We start from the raw sequence: 10,714 nt of genomic DNA, 5'->3' as shown, positions 1-10,714 counted from the left end.
ATTGTCTTCCTGTTTTGGATAGCTGTGTCTTCTCTCTTTTTTTCTTAGTCTAGCTAGATGTTTTTCAGTTTTATTGTTTTCAAAGAACTAGTTTTGAGTTTCATTTTTCTCTATTAATTCTATTTTCAATTCATTGCTTACTGCTCTAATTTTTATTTTTCTTCTCTTTATTTTGAACTTAATTTTATCTTCTTTACTTTAGGTGGAAGCTTAGTTTATTGACTTTTGATAATTTTTTCTACTACATATATTCAGTGTTGTAAATTTCCCTTTAAACACTGATTTGGATGCATTCCACAAATGTTGGTAAGCTGCATCTTCATTTTCATGTAGTTCATTTTTTTTTGGTCTTGGAATTTCTGCTTTGACCTATTGTCATATAAAAATGTGTTTTTTAGCCTCCAAGTATTTGGGGATGGGGATTTTTCCAAAATATTTTTGTTGTTGTTGATTTCTAGTTTAGTTTTACTATGGTCTGAGAGAAGATATTATATAGTTTGTATTCTTTTAAACTTTTAAGGTATATTTTATGGCTCTAAATGTGGTTTATCTTGGTGAATGTTCCATGTGAGCTTGGAGAATTGTGTGTTCAGCTGTTGTTGGGTGAAGTATTCCATAAATGTCAATTATATCCAACTGATTGATGGTCCTGTTGACTTAACTATGCCCTTACTACTTTTCTGCCTGCTGGATCTGTCATTTAGTGACAGAGCAATGTTGAAGTCTCCAGTTATAAGAGTGTATTCATGTGATTTCCCATGACATTCTATTAATTTTTGTCTCACGTATTTCAGTGCTTTGTTGTTAAGTATGTACACATTAAGAATTGTCTTACACAATTGAAGTGATTATTGATATATTGATGATATGTACACACACACACACCATATTTCATTTGTCTTCTCTTTGTTACCCTTATTTTTTGTTTCAATAATTGTCTTTTATTGGGGGGCTTTGTAATTTTAATTGAATATGTTATATCATTCCACATTCTCTTCTTTTTCAAATATGAATTTCACTTCTCTTTTTACTTTTTTTGTGGTTGATCTCAAGTTTGCAATATGCAATTACAGTCATTCAATTCCACCAGAATTAATTTGAGCAAGAAGTTCTAAAATAAACCAGAGTTAATGAATGATTTCTAGTATCATCACTCAAATAAAAAGCAATTTAAACCTATTGCGTGCAAGGCATTGTGCCATCTGATGAAGATATATACAGTAATTGGTTCAGTTTACCACATGTTTAGGAATGTATTTTTTACCAGGAGCTAAGAGCTGGAGATTTATGGTAAATTCAAGGGTAAATGTGATACAGATTTAGCTTTGGCAGTTTTTGGTTTAGTGAGAGAGAAAGACACATAAAAGTGTTTTATATTGATATAAGTGCAAGGATAGACTTCAGTAAAGGTGTTGAGGAAGCACAGGGGGATCCAGAATGTTATTCCAAAAATGTTAATAATCCAAATAGAAAATCACAAAAATGTAATATTGTTGATGATGACAAATTTTATATCAAGGTTAATTTGTTACTTATAACAGTTCTCCTAGCACAGGAAATAAAATATTTTGCTTTTTATTTTGCTAACAAAAAGAGTAAAGATTCAAAAAGCTAAGTCACTCACTAAATAGAAAAGATAGCCCTGGCTGGCATAGCTCAGTGGATTGAGCACGGGCTGCGAACCAAAGTGTTTCAGGTTCGATTCCCAGTCAGGGTACATGCCTGGGTTGCAGGCCATGGTCCCCAGCAACCACACATTGATGTTTCTCTCTCTCTCTCTTTCTCCTTCCCTTCCCTCTCTAAAAATAAATAAATAAAATCTTTTTTAAAAAAAGAAAAGATATACTATGTGACAAATTACAGACTAGTAACACAATCACCTGACTCGATTATGGGACCCTGCCCATACCTATTAGGAAATTGTTAGGAGGGAATTAATAAATTTGCAACAAAATAGAATGTATATAAATGCCAAGGACAGAAATCTGGCTTATGTTTGTAGAGCAAGAAAGAAATCAGAGAGGGCTGAAGCATTCTGGGAAGGCTTCAATCAGAATAGGAATGGGAATAATAGGGATCAACAGGAGAATGGTGAAGGGCATTCCACGAATAAGGAAAACATAAACAATAGGGTCACAGACTCGCCAGCTGTCTTCAGGAGACAACAAATACACATCTTGGAGGAAGTAGAGGTTTTACGAGAATAAATATAAAAAATTTAGTGGAGAATATGCCTTTCAAGAATGAGCCTAATTGTAGCAGGGTGGCTTATTCTATTTGACTCTAATTGTTCAAACACACCTGTCATAATTCATTCATGCTGCCATTAATAGGCTAGCTGACCTGGTAAGGTCATCTGTACCCAGAGACACGTCTCTGTCCACTTGTATTGTCTAAGTAGGTTTGGTCTTTCTGAGACAACTTGCTTTATAAATAAAATATTCCCATATTGAAGGAGAGATTTCTGCAACCACCTGCACAAAAGCAGATATAGACATATTTGTCTTTTTAGTTCCAGGGAGACTGTCTTTTACCAAAGAAACCCATTTTGCCGTCTCTAAAATGAAGATATAACAGAGAAAGGCCAGCTGTCAGGAATATAACAATGATGTCTGCCTTCCATTTCTGGAGCTTCTTTCAGTCAGCTTGACCAATAAACAATTTATCTGCCTCTATGCCAGGTTTCCTTTCTTCCTTTTTGTGTGGGAGGCATCCCTTGATCAAACAACAAGTAAACCTCTGATTTATCACTGACCTTTTTATTTCTTCCCTACTCCTGATATTGATCGTAGGAATTAGCAATCCTTATTCTCTCTGTTGATGTCTATGGTCCAGCCATTGATCTCAAAGTCAAGAAATGTTGGCTTGTTTGCTTTTCAGCAAGTAACAGGTTTCCGCAGTTGAAAGGGGGCATAATCTTAGAAACAGACAGCTGGCCCCATGCGTTTCTTCTTTATCAAAGCAGAGAAACCTTTGTGGCAGAACTAACATGGCTCATAAGACTCAAAAATGATGTCTTGCTTTCATCACCTTTATATTTATGGATTGATTTGATACTGAATTTCAAGTTTTTGTTTAAGTTAATGACTACTGCTGACCACCCCACTACTAAAGAAAAGGAGATCAAGGTGATTGTTCTCATTTTCATAAACCTTCAGTGAGACAAAACCCACGCACACTGTTTGGAGTAAAGGGGAAATAATCCTCTTCTTTGTCAACTGTAAAAAACAGTGTCTATGCCCAGGACCTGTGCACCTCTGGGAATGTTTTGTTTTAGTCATGAGGTGGGGACAGGAGTAAAAGTTAATCCCTCAGCAACTACAAACAAACCTTGCACTCTGCTGGACAAAGACCTTCTGCCTTGCATCTTTGATGTAGCTTAGTGGATAAGCTGTGTATATGTAAGCAGAGACCTACTCTACCCTTCCTCTATGAACCTGAACAAGCCTCCTGATGATAGCCATTGAAACACTTTCTATGTCTTGAGAAATAAACGTATTAGAGATCTTTAACCCATAAGCTAATGTGTCACTATGGATTCCAGGTTGTTGACTTATAAATCAGTTAGTCTTGGAATTATGCCCAAATCTGAGAAACCCATGGAAGGCCTTACATGTGATTCCTAGGCTAGACTAAGTACAACTGAGTGCCAGTGACTGTCTTGCCTTGAATAACATGGTAAGGCTTTCATACTATATAAAATGAAACTAAAAGAGTATGAATGTGAAGAGATTATGAAACAGCCCGTTTCACTGAATTGATTGAATGCCTCAGTTATATCTCCCTGGATACACTGTATTGGTACAGCTATATTTAAAGGTATGTGAGGATTTCATGTAAAGGCTGTACCTTTTATTTCCAATGGAGCAATAGTAAGTATATGTAATTTAGAACCAAATCCAAATTGCTTGTATGTGCACATGAATATCAACATTTAAATTGCTTCTAACTTTTACTTGCTACCATTAAAAATGCAAATACAGACTATGACATTTCTACTCTGAAAATTAGGTAAAATGAATTTAATGCTTTATTATGCTCTGAATTATAGTATTTGTGTTTGAGTGTGGGGAGTGTACATATAAAATTTCCAAAAGATAAAATGAGAATGAGCAAATTCAGTTTTGTTCTCACAAGCAAAAAACCAGCTGATCTGATGTTACACATTCATGGAAAAAATATTGCCTCCTGCTTTGTACAATTTTAGTTAAAGAGATGAATTTTAATTACATACTAAAAGTTATAAATGAGAAATGATAATGAGCTGTTTAAGTGTAGCATTTGCCTATGTGAATTCTGTGATGTGATAAGAATAAATGGCAAGGCCTGTAAAAATTAACTAGGGATTCAAATACCCCGTCATCTAAATTGTTTTCTGCAAAGTTATTTACTAAGCTACATTAATGTATTCCAACTACTAACATGCTATCAGGAACTTTGGCTGAACTTTAAATTTATTATGGAAATGTACATGATCCTCTTTCAGAGAAATCTGGTACAGAAGTGGGTTAGTCAATAAGGTAGAATTTAATATATTTTATGTCATAACTTCTTTTGATAATATGACCCTCTCCCCAGGGGAGAAAAACATACATATAGATGGCATTTTGCAGTTAATTTCAAGATGTTCACAGGTCCCTGAAGTTCTTGGTTCTGGGTTAAGAATCTTAATCAAATCAATAGAACAAGTAATTGTAAATTAGAAAACTTAAATTCTTATCTGACTTTAATGCCAGTGGAATTTGTGACCTTGGATAAATTATGAATTTGTTGTGCATCTTCATCTATAAACACGACTGTTAATATTGGTAATAATTTATTCCTCAACATAGAGAGTTTCTGGCTTTCTGGGAGGATATCACCATATAAATCCGAAATGATATTATTATTAAAAGTAACAGGTGGCCCACATATTGTGTACAACAAACACCAGCTTCATGTCTCCACATGTATTTATTTGTTTTCTTATTTTGCATATTAGAGGGATAAGCCCCAAACTAACTTTGTTTCTAGGGATTTCCATTCTTCCTGAGGCCTTCTATGACTATCAGATTAAATATAAACTATTTGATAATTGAATTGATATACAGGTGATTAATAACATCACAGTTAAGTATCATTAATTGCTTCCTAAGACTTGGTTTTAGAAAAAAAAATAATGCTTTAAGACTTTCACTAACTTGCCCTATGGCACTTCAATCAAAGATTTCTTTTGGATCATTAAAAGTGATAGATCTTGTTTAAAACTGAAATCATGTGGTCTCATTTAAGGAATTTCAAATTGATACCAGACATTAGCATGACTTGAAATCATTTCATTTGAAATACAGCCCTACTGCGTTTGGTCTCAATTTTCCTATCTCTCTGATTTCAGACAAGGGATGGCAATGGTCCTTCATGGTCTTGTCTGTAATTTAACATATCCTTGAAATCTTTCCATGTTGTGCAGATCCTAGAAGGCAGCTCTCTTGCCAAGTTTACTGCCTTAGATATGTGTCTTTATTGACTCAATAAAGACACAACCTTCCTAAATTTGGGAAGGTAAAGATAAAATTGGACCTGTTAATGCAATAGGCAATCACTAGGAATAATGCAAACCAGCAAAAGTTAGTGGATATGGGGATGCTTTGTGGTAGGGCATGAATCAAGATTTGGCAGGGCTAACTGATCATTTTTGGGGCAGTGAAATATAAACAATTGTAAATGGGAGGTTTGAATGTTGAAATCATCTTAATGAGCTATTAACAAATCCCAAGTGCTATAAAAATCATTGGTAGATATGAAAATGTGGTTTAAGGGTGTATGGAAATGATTCATTCTTCCTTTGTGGTTCTTGAAATGCTACAGGCTCAATGGCAAGCTGCCTGATTATTGTTGGAGCATTCTATATTTCATTTCAAATAAAGATAATAAACCACAAAGTAAAGACCATGTTCTATAAACTTCCTCTGAGTGAAAAAATGCCAACATATGCTTTCCACTACCCTAACTACCTTGAAATATATGAAGTGTTATTCTTTCTTTATTGGGGAAACTAAGGACAAAAGATATTCTCATATTTTTCTTGATTTTTAATGTTTCTCAAATTTCAAACTATTTACTGAGTGAAGCATAACATCTTCTAAAAAAGAGAGTGGTGTACTTGTCTAGTAGAATCATTATTTGGGTACTCAGGATGTAATAAAGAAATTATTTTGTTAAAACACTCAATACGAAAGTAGACATATAATCACATTTGATGTACTGCATGCTCATAATTCTAAGTTAGGTGAAGTACAGTTGTTTTTTTTCTCATAACATTGCTTGTACCTGTAACATAATAGTTACCTGTGTTACTATTTGCTTAATATCTGTTTCTCTCACTTGCAAGATAAAGACATGATCATGCCCATTTAATTTTTATGTTTTCTGGAATATGACAATGCCAGTGAAAGAGGAAATCAAATATTTGTTGACTGATACATGGATGAATGTTGAAGTTTCAAAAACTTTTAGGCAAAGCTCTAGGATTAATAATAAATATAATCTTTTAAAATTATATTACAAAAATGTGTAAGGATCAGATTAGCCTTTTTCAACAGTGTGTTCTGCCTACATAATTGTAACATGAATTTAAAATATCCATTCTTCATGAGATTTTCATATTGGATTTTGACCCTTTTAAAACTGTGCTCCTTGACATGAAGGGAAGTGTGTAAATGACCTGTTGAAAAGAAGCATTAATTAGACACATTTCACAAAAACTGCACTTTTATAATGACTAACTAGCTTTTGCAACTAACGGTTTCTGGTGCTTCTACTTCAGTATTTTCAACATTCAATACTCTTTAATGTGGAGTTGTTTCTTATATACCAATACATGTTTCAATGTGTATTGTCTGGTGAGTTTTGGGCTTTCTTCCCTATTCTGTCAACTTTGTTTGAACTGCCCACTGACATGGCTTCTAGGGAAACTTCATAGACCTGAGCTTAACCCTGACCTAACCAAAATTGAGTGACTTTTCCAAGTGTCATCACCTCCACTTTTTTGTGATTTCCCCTGATTCTTTTCACATGAATTGGCTCCTTCAACTCCCCAGTAAGTTGGTGGTATAGTATCACTCTATTCCACTGGGGCATGAGCCCCTGGTGGCATTAACTTTAGTTCAGGCACTTTTATACTGCATTTTGCAACATAAGAGGTTGTCTCAATTTTTTTTGAAATCCTTTTAATGCAGTTTCCCTATTTATCCCTGTGAGAATGATTTCTTTCTCCCCCTTTTCCAAAGAGATTGTGCAAATCCACCTTAATTTTAAAACATGTTAAAGTATAATAAGTACAGTGACTATAAAAACGTTCACAAGTGGGGCTTGATAAAAAAAGAGAATTTTTCTTTTCCTGTGGTTTTTACTCAATTAGAAGAACAATGTTGGTTTATGAGTTCAAATACTTGAAAGTATAAAGACCAAAGATGAAGTAGTAATTGCCAACTAGTAAGTGATAGATTAAAAGCATATGAGTGGTTCTAAAGTGCTTCAATGTATAAAATAATGAACTATGGTATTAGTGTAAAAAAGTAAATTGCTGAAATTATGCTATTTTAATTCTGCCTTAGAAATAGCTATCACATTGAATCAGTAATGTTATGTTTCTTTTCCCATCTTTGGTGAATATGACATTATTTTTCTAAAAACCCTTCAGATAGTGTAACAAAGAGATTCATCTAACAGAAATGATCTGTGTCTTTTTTATCTATGAAAGCAACAGAAAATCATAGTCTCTGGTGGTAAAGAAATGCATCAAAAACTCCTTTTGGCATACAGAAGGGCACATATTTCTACAGAGTATAATTGGAAGACAGAAGTTTAAAAAGCAGAGAAACTTATGTATGCTCATCTTTCTTTTTTCCTTAACTACTTTTAAACTGGTTTTTGAAGGCCCAATATCTCTTTTAGCACAGAAACACCTTTTGAGTATCAGGGCAAACCTGAACTTGGATGGAAATGCTTCATGTCCTTTGGCAATTCTGTAAACATTAATATCAAATTTTTGTATTAAAGTTAATATGAGGGCTACAATTTTAAATGACAGTCCTATTTCAGACATTCTGTGCACTCTGTCTAGCCAATACAAGTAATGAGTACAAGTTGCTTCATGCTATGAATAGTTTATGTTTTTACTAACTGGCTTAAGGATAGTTATAACTACATCTACCTTAAGCTTATCATCTTCCTTATTATAGTGCATGATGGGAAGACAACTTTTGAAATTTTGGGATATTAGAGTCTCCCATCTCTAAGGCAGAGATCAAAAGAGATTTCAAAATTCTTTATTTCCCACACTTGAAAATGGTATTGTCTCAGAATATTTGTGAGAACTTTCCCAAGCACCAGTTTGTAAACTATCTGTTCCCATCTCATACCTGTCATCCATTCAAGGATCCTTTCTATGCTATAGAGTGATACTAGCTGTTAGCCTAATGACCTCTTTGAGAAATAATGCTCATGATAAATTATTTCCTGAAGTGAACTAAAGTTCTTTAAAAATATTTAAATGTCTGCTGTAGATCCCCGAGCAGCTGCTGCCAAGTCGGGAACCGATGCTGCACGGCACCAACACCTGCCCACCATGCACTCCTAATTCCTCTTGGTTCTAAGTCCATTATGGCAACTCTCAAGAATCAGCTGACTGCCAGTCTTCTTAAGGAAAAACAAAGTCCCCAGAATAAGGTTTCAGTCACTGGGGTTAATGCTGTTGCCATGGCCTGTGCCATCAGTGTCTTAATGAAGGACTGGGCAGATAAACTTGCTTTTGTTGATGTCATGGAAGACAAGGTAAAGGGAGAGAGGATGGATCTTTAACATGGCAGGCTTTTCCTTGGAACATCAAATATCATCTCTGGCAAAGATTACAATGTGACTGCAGACTCCAATCTGGTTATTATCACAGCTGGAGCACGTCAACAGGAGGGAGGAAGCCGTCTTAATTTGGTCTAGTGTAACATGAACATCTTTAAATTCATCATTCCTAATGCTGTAAAATACAGTCCCAACTGCAAATTGCTTATTGTTTCCAATCCAGTGAATGTCTTGACCAGTGTAGCTTGGAAGATAAGCAGCTTTCCTAAAAACCATGTTATTAGAAGTGGTTGCAATCTGGATGCAGCCTTGTTCCATTATCTAATGGGAGGAAGGCTGGGAGTTCACCAATTAAGCTGTCATGGGTGGGTCCTTGGGGAGCACAGAGACTTTAGTGTGCCTGTGTGGAGTGGAGTGAACGTTGCCAGTGTCTTCCTAAAGACTGTACACCCTGATTTAGGCACTGATGCATATGGTTAGGAAGAAGTTTACAAACAGGTAATTAACAGTGCTTATGAGATGATCAAACTGAAAGGCTACACATCCCAAGCCATTGGACTATCTGTGACAGATTTAGCAGAAAGTATAATGAAGAATCTTAGTGTGGGTGCATCCAATGTCCACCATGATGAAGGATCTCTGTGGAATGAAAGAAGACATCTTCCTTAGTGTCCTTGCATCTTGGGGCAGAACAGAATCTCAGATGTTGTGAAGGTGACTCTGACCCCTGAGGGAGAGGCCCATTTGAAGAAGAGTGCAGATAACCTTTGGGGATCCAGAAAGAGCGGCAGGTGTAAAGTCTTCTAATGTCATGTCACTTCACTAGACAAAATCCTGTTGTCTAGGGTACAACAGGATTTTAGTTGGAGACTGTGCATATTGTCCCTTTTATCTGATCTGTTACTAAAAACATCAATATCCTAAAGATAGAAATAGTAATAGTTCATAAAACCCTGCATCTGTATTTTGATGCTGGATGGTACTTACCTTGTGTGGTCCTAACCTGGTTAGTGTGAAATGGTTCTGTCAGGATGGGTGGGGTAGGACAAAGTGGCAGCTGAACTACAAACAAGGCGTCTGAACTACAACCCAGAAGAGACAGCTTACGTCAAACCAGGGTGAGAGGAGAACCACCAATGATATGTTGCCTCTTTGTTTGGAGGGTACCAATCCCCAAGCCCCCACAAAGAGAGCCTACTGGAATAAAATCCCACCTTATTCCCTGCTGTGTGGACCAGGAAATCTCTCCCGGGTGCACAAACCCCAATAAAGCTCTATACTGCCTAATTTTGTGGCTGATTAGCACTTATTCTTCGGAGGAGTGCGAGAAAACCTTCCAAGTCCCACCTCCTCAAAGCCCCACTGCCCATGTGGCACAGTCTACAGTTGCCCATCAAACTAGATGTGTGCTCACTGTGTGCTGTATTATAGGGAACCGATCTGCGTGGCATGGGGAATGTAGCCCAGCCCCTGACTTGGAAAATTCAGTGGGGAACAAATTGGCGCACAGGACCAGAGTCCATGGATCAGTTTTCCTGTGAGGAATCAGGCCTGCATCGTACCTAGGCTGCTCCAAGGCTTGCTTTTGCTAAAACTCCCTCACCCTGAATTGAGGCAGAAAATGTTTTACTGCATATCTTTAAAGTAACTTCCTAAAATCTGAGCTAAACCTCCCAAGTATCTTGTATAACCGGTTCAGTCACTTCCCCTTGATCTGCAACATCCTTCTCTTTGAAGTAAGTAGCAACATTTTTTCCTTTGTTATCTGTAAAAGGTAATTACCTACAGCGAACCTGTGCATAGTAAATGAGGAGCATCTGCCATGTAATGTACCCAGAGAAGCAATAAAAGCTTGTCCAGGAAGGGGCTGGGGCCC

At 36.2% G+C, this 10,714-nt stretch overlaps 1 pseudogene; it reads left to right on the top strand.

Moving 5' to 3' along the window:
* Positions 1 to 8,643: 8,643 nt before the first annotated feature.
* On the top strand, positions 8,644 to 9,645 carry LOC123819920 (annotated as a pseudogene).
* The last annotated feature ends 1,069 nt before the right edge of the window (positions 9,646 to 10,714 follow it).

This window comes from Phyllostomus hastatus, unplaced genomic scaffold (assembly GCF_019186645.2).
Source record: "Phyllostomus hastatus isolate PE091 unplaced genomic scaffold, TTU_PhHast_1.1 phas_contig_34, whole genome shotgun sequence".
In the NCBI taxonomy this organism is placed as follows: Eukaryota; Metazoa; Chordata; class Mammalia; order Chiroptera; family Phyllostomidae; genus Phyllostomus; species Phyllostomus hastatus.
The sequence above is the reverse complement of the archived record's forward strand: the minus strand, read 5'-3'. Positions and strand labels throughout refer to the sequence as shown.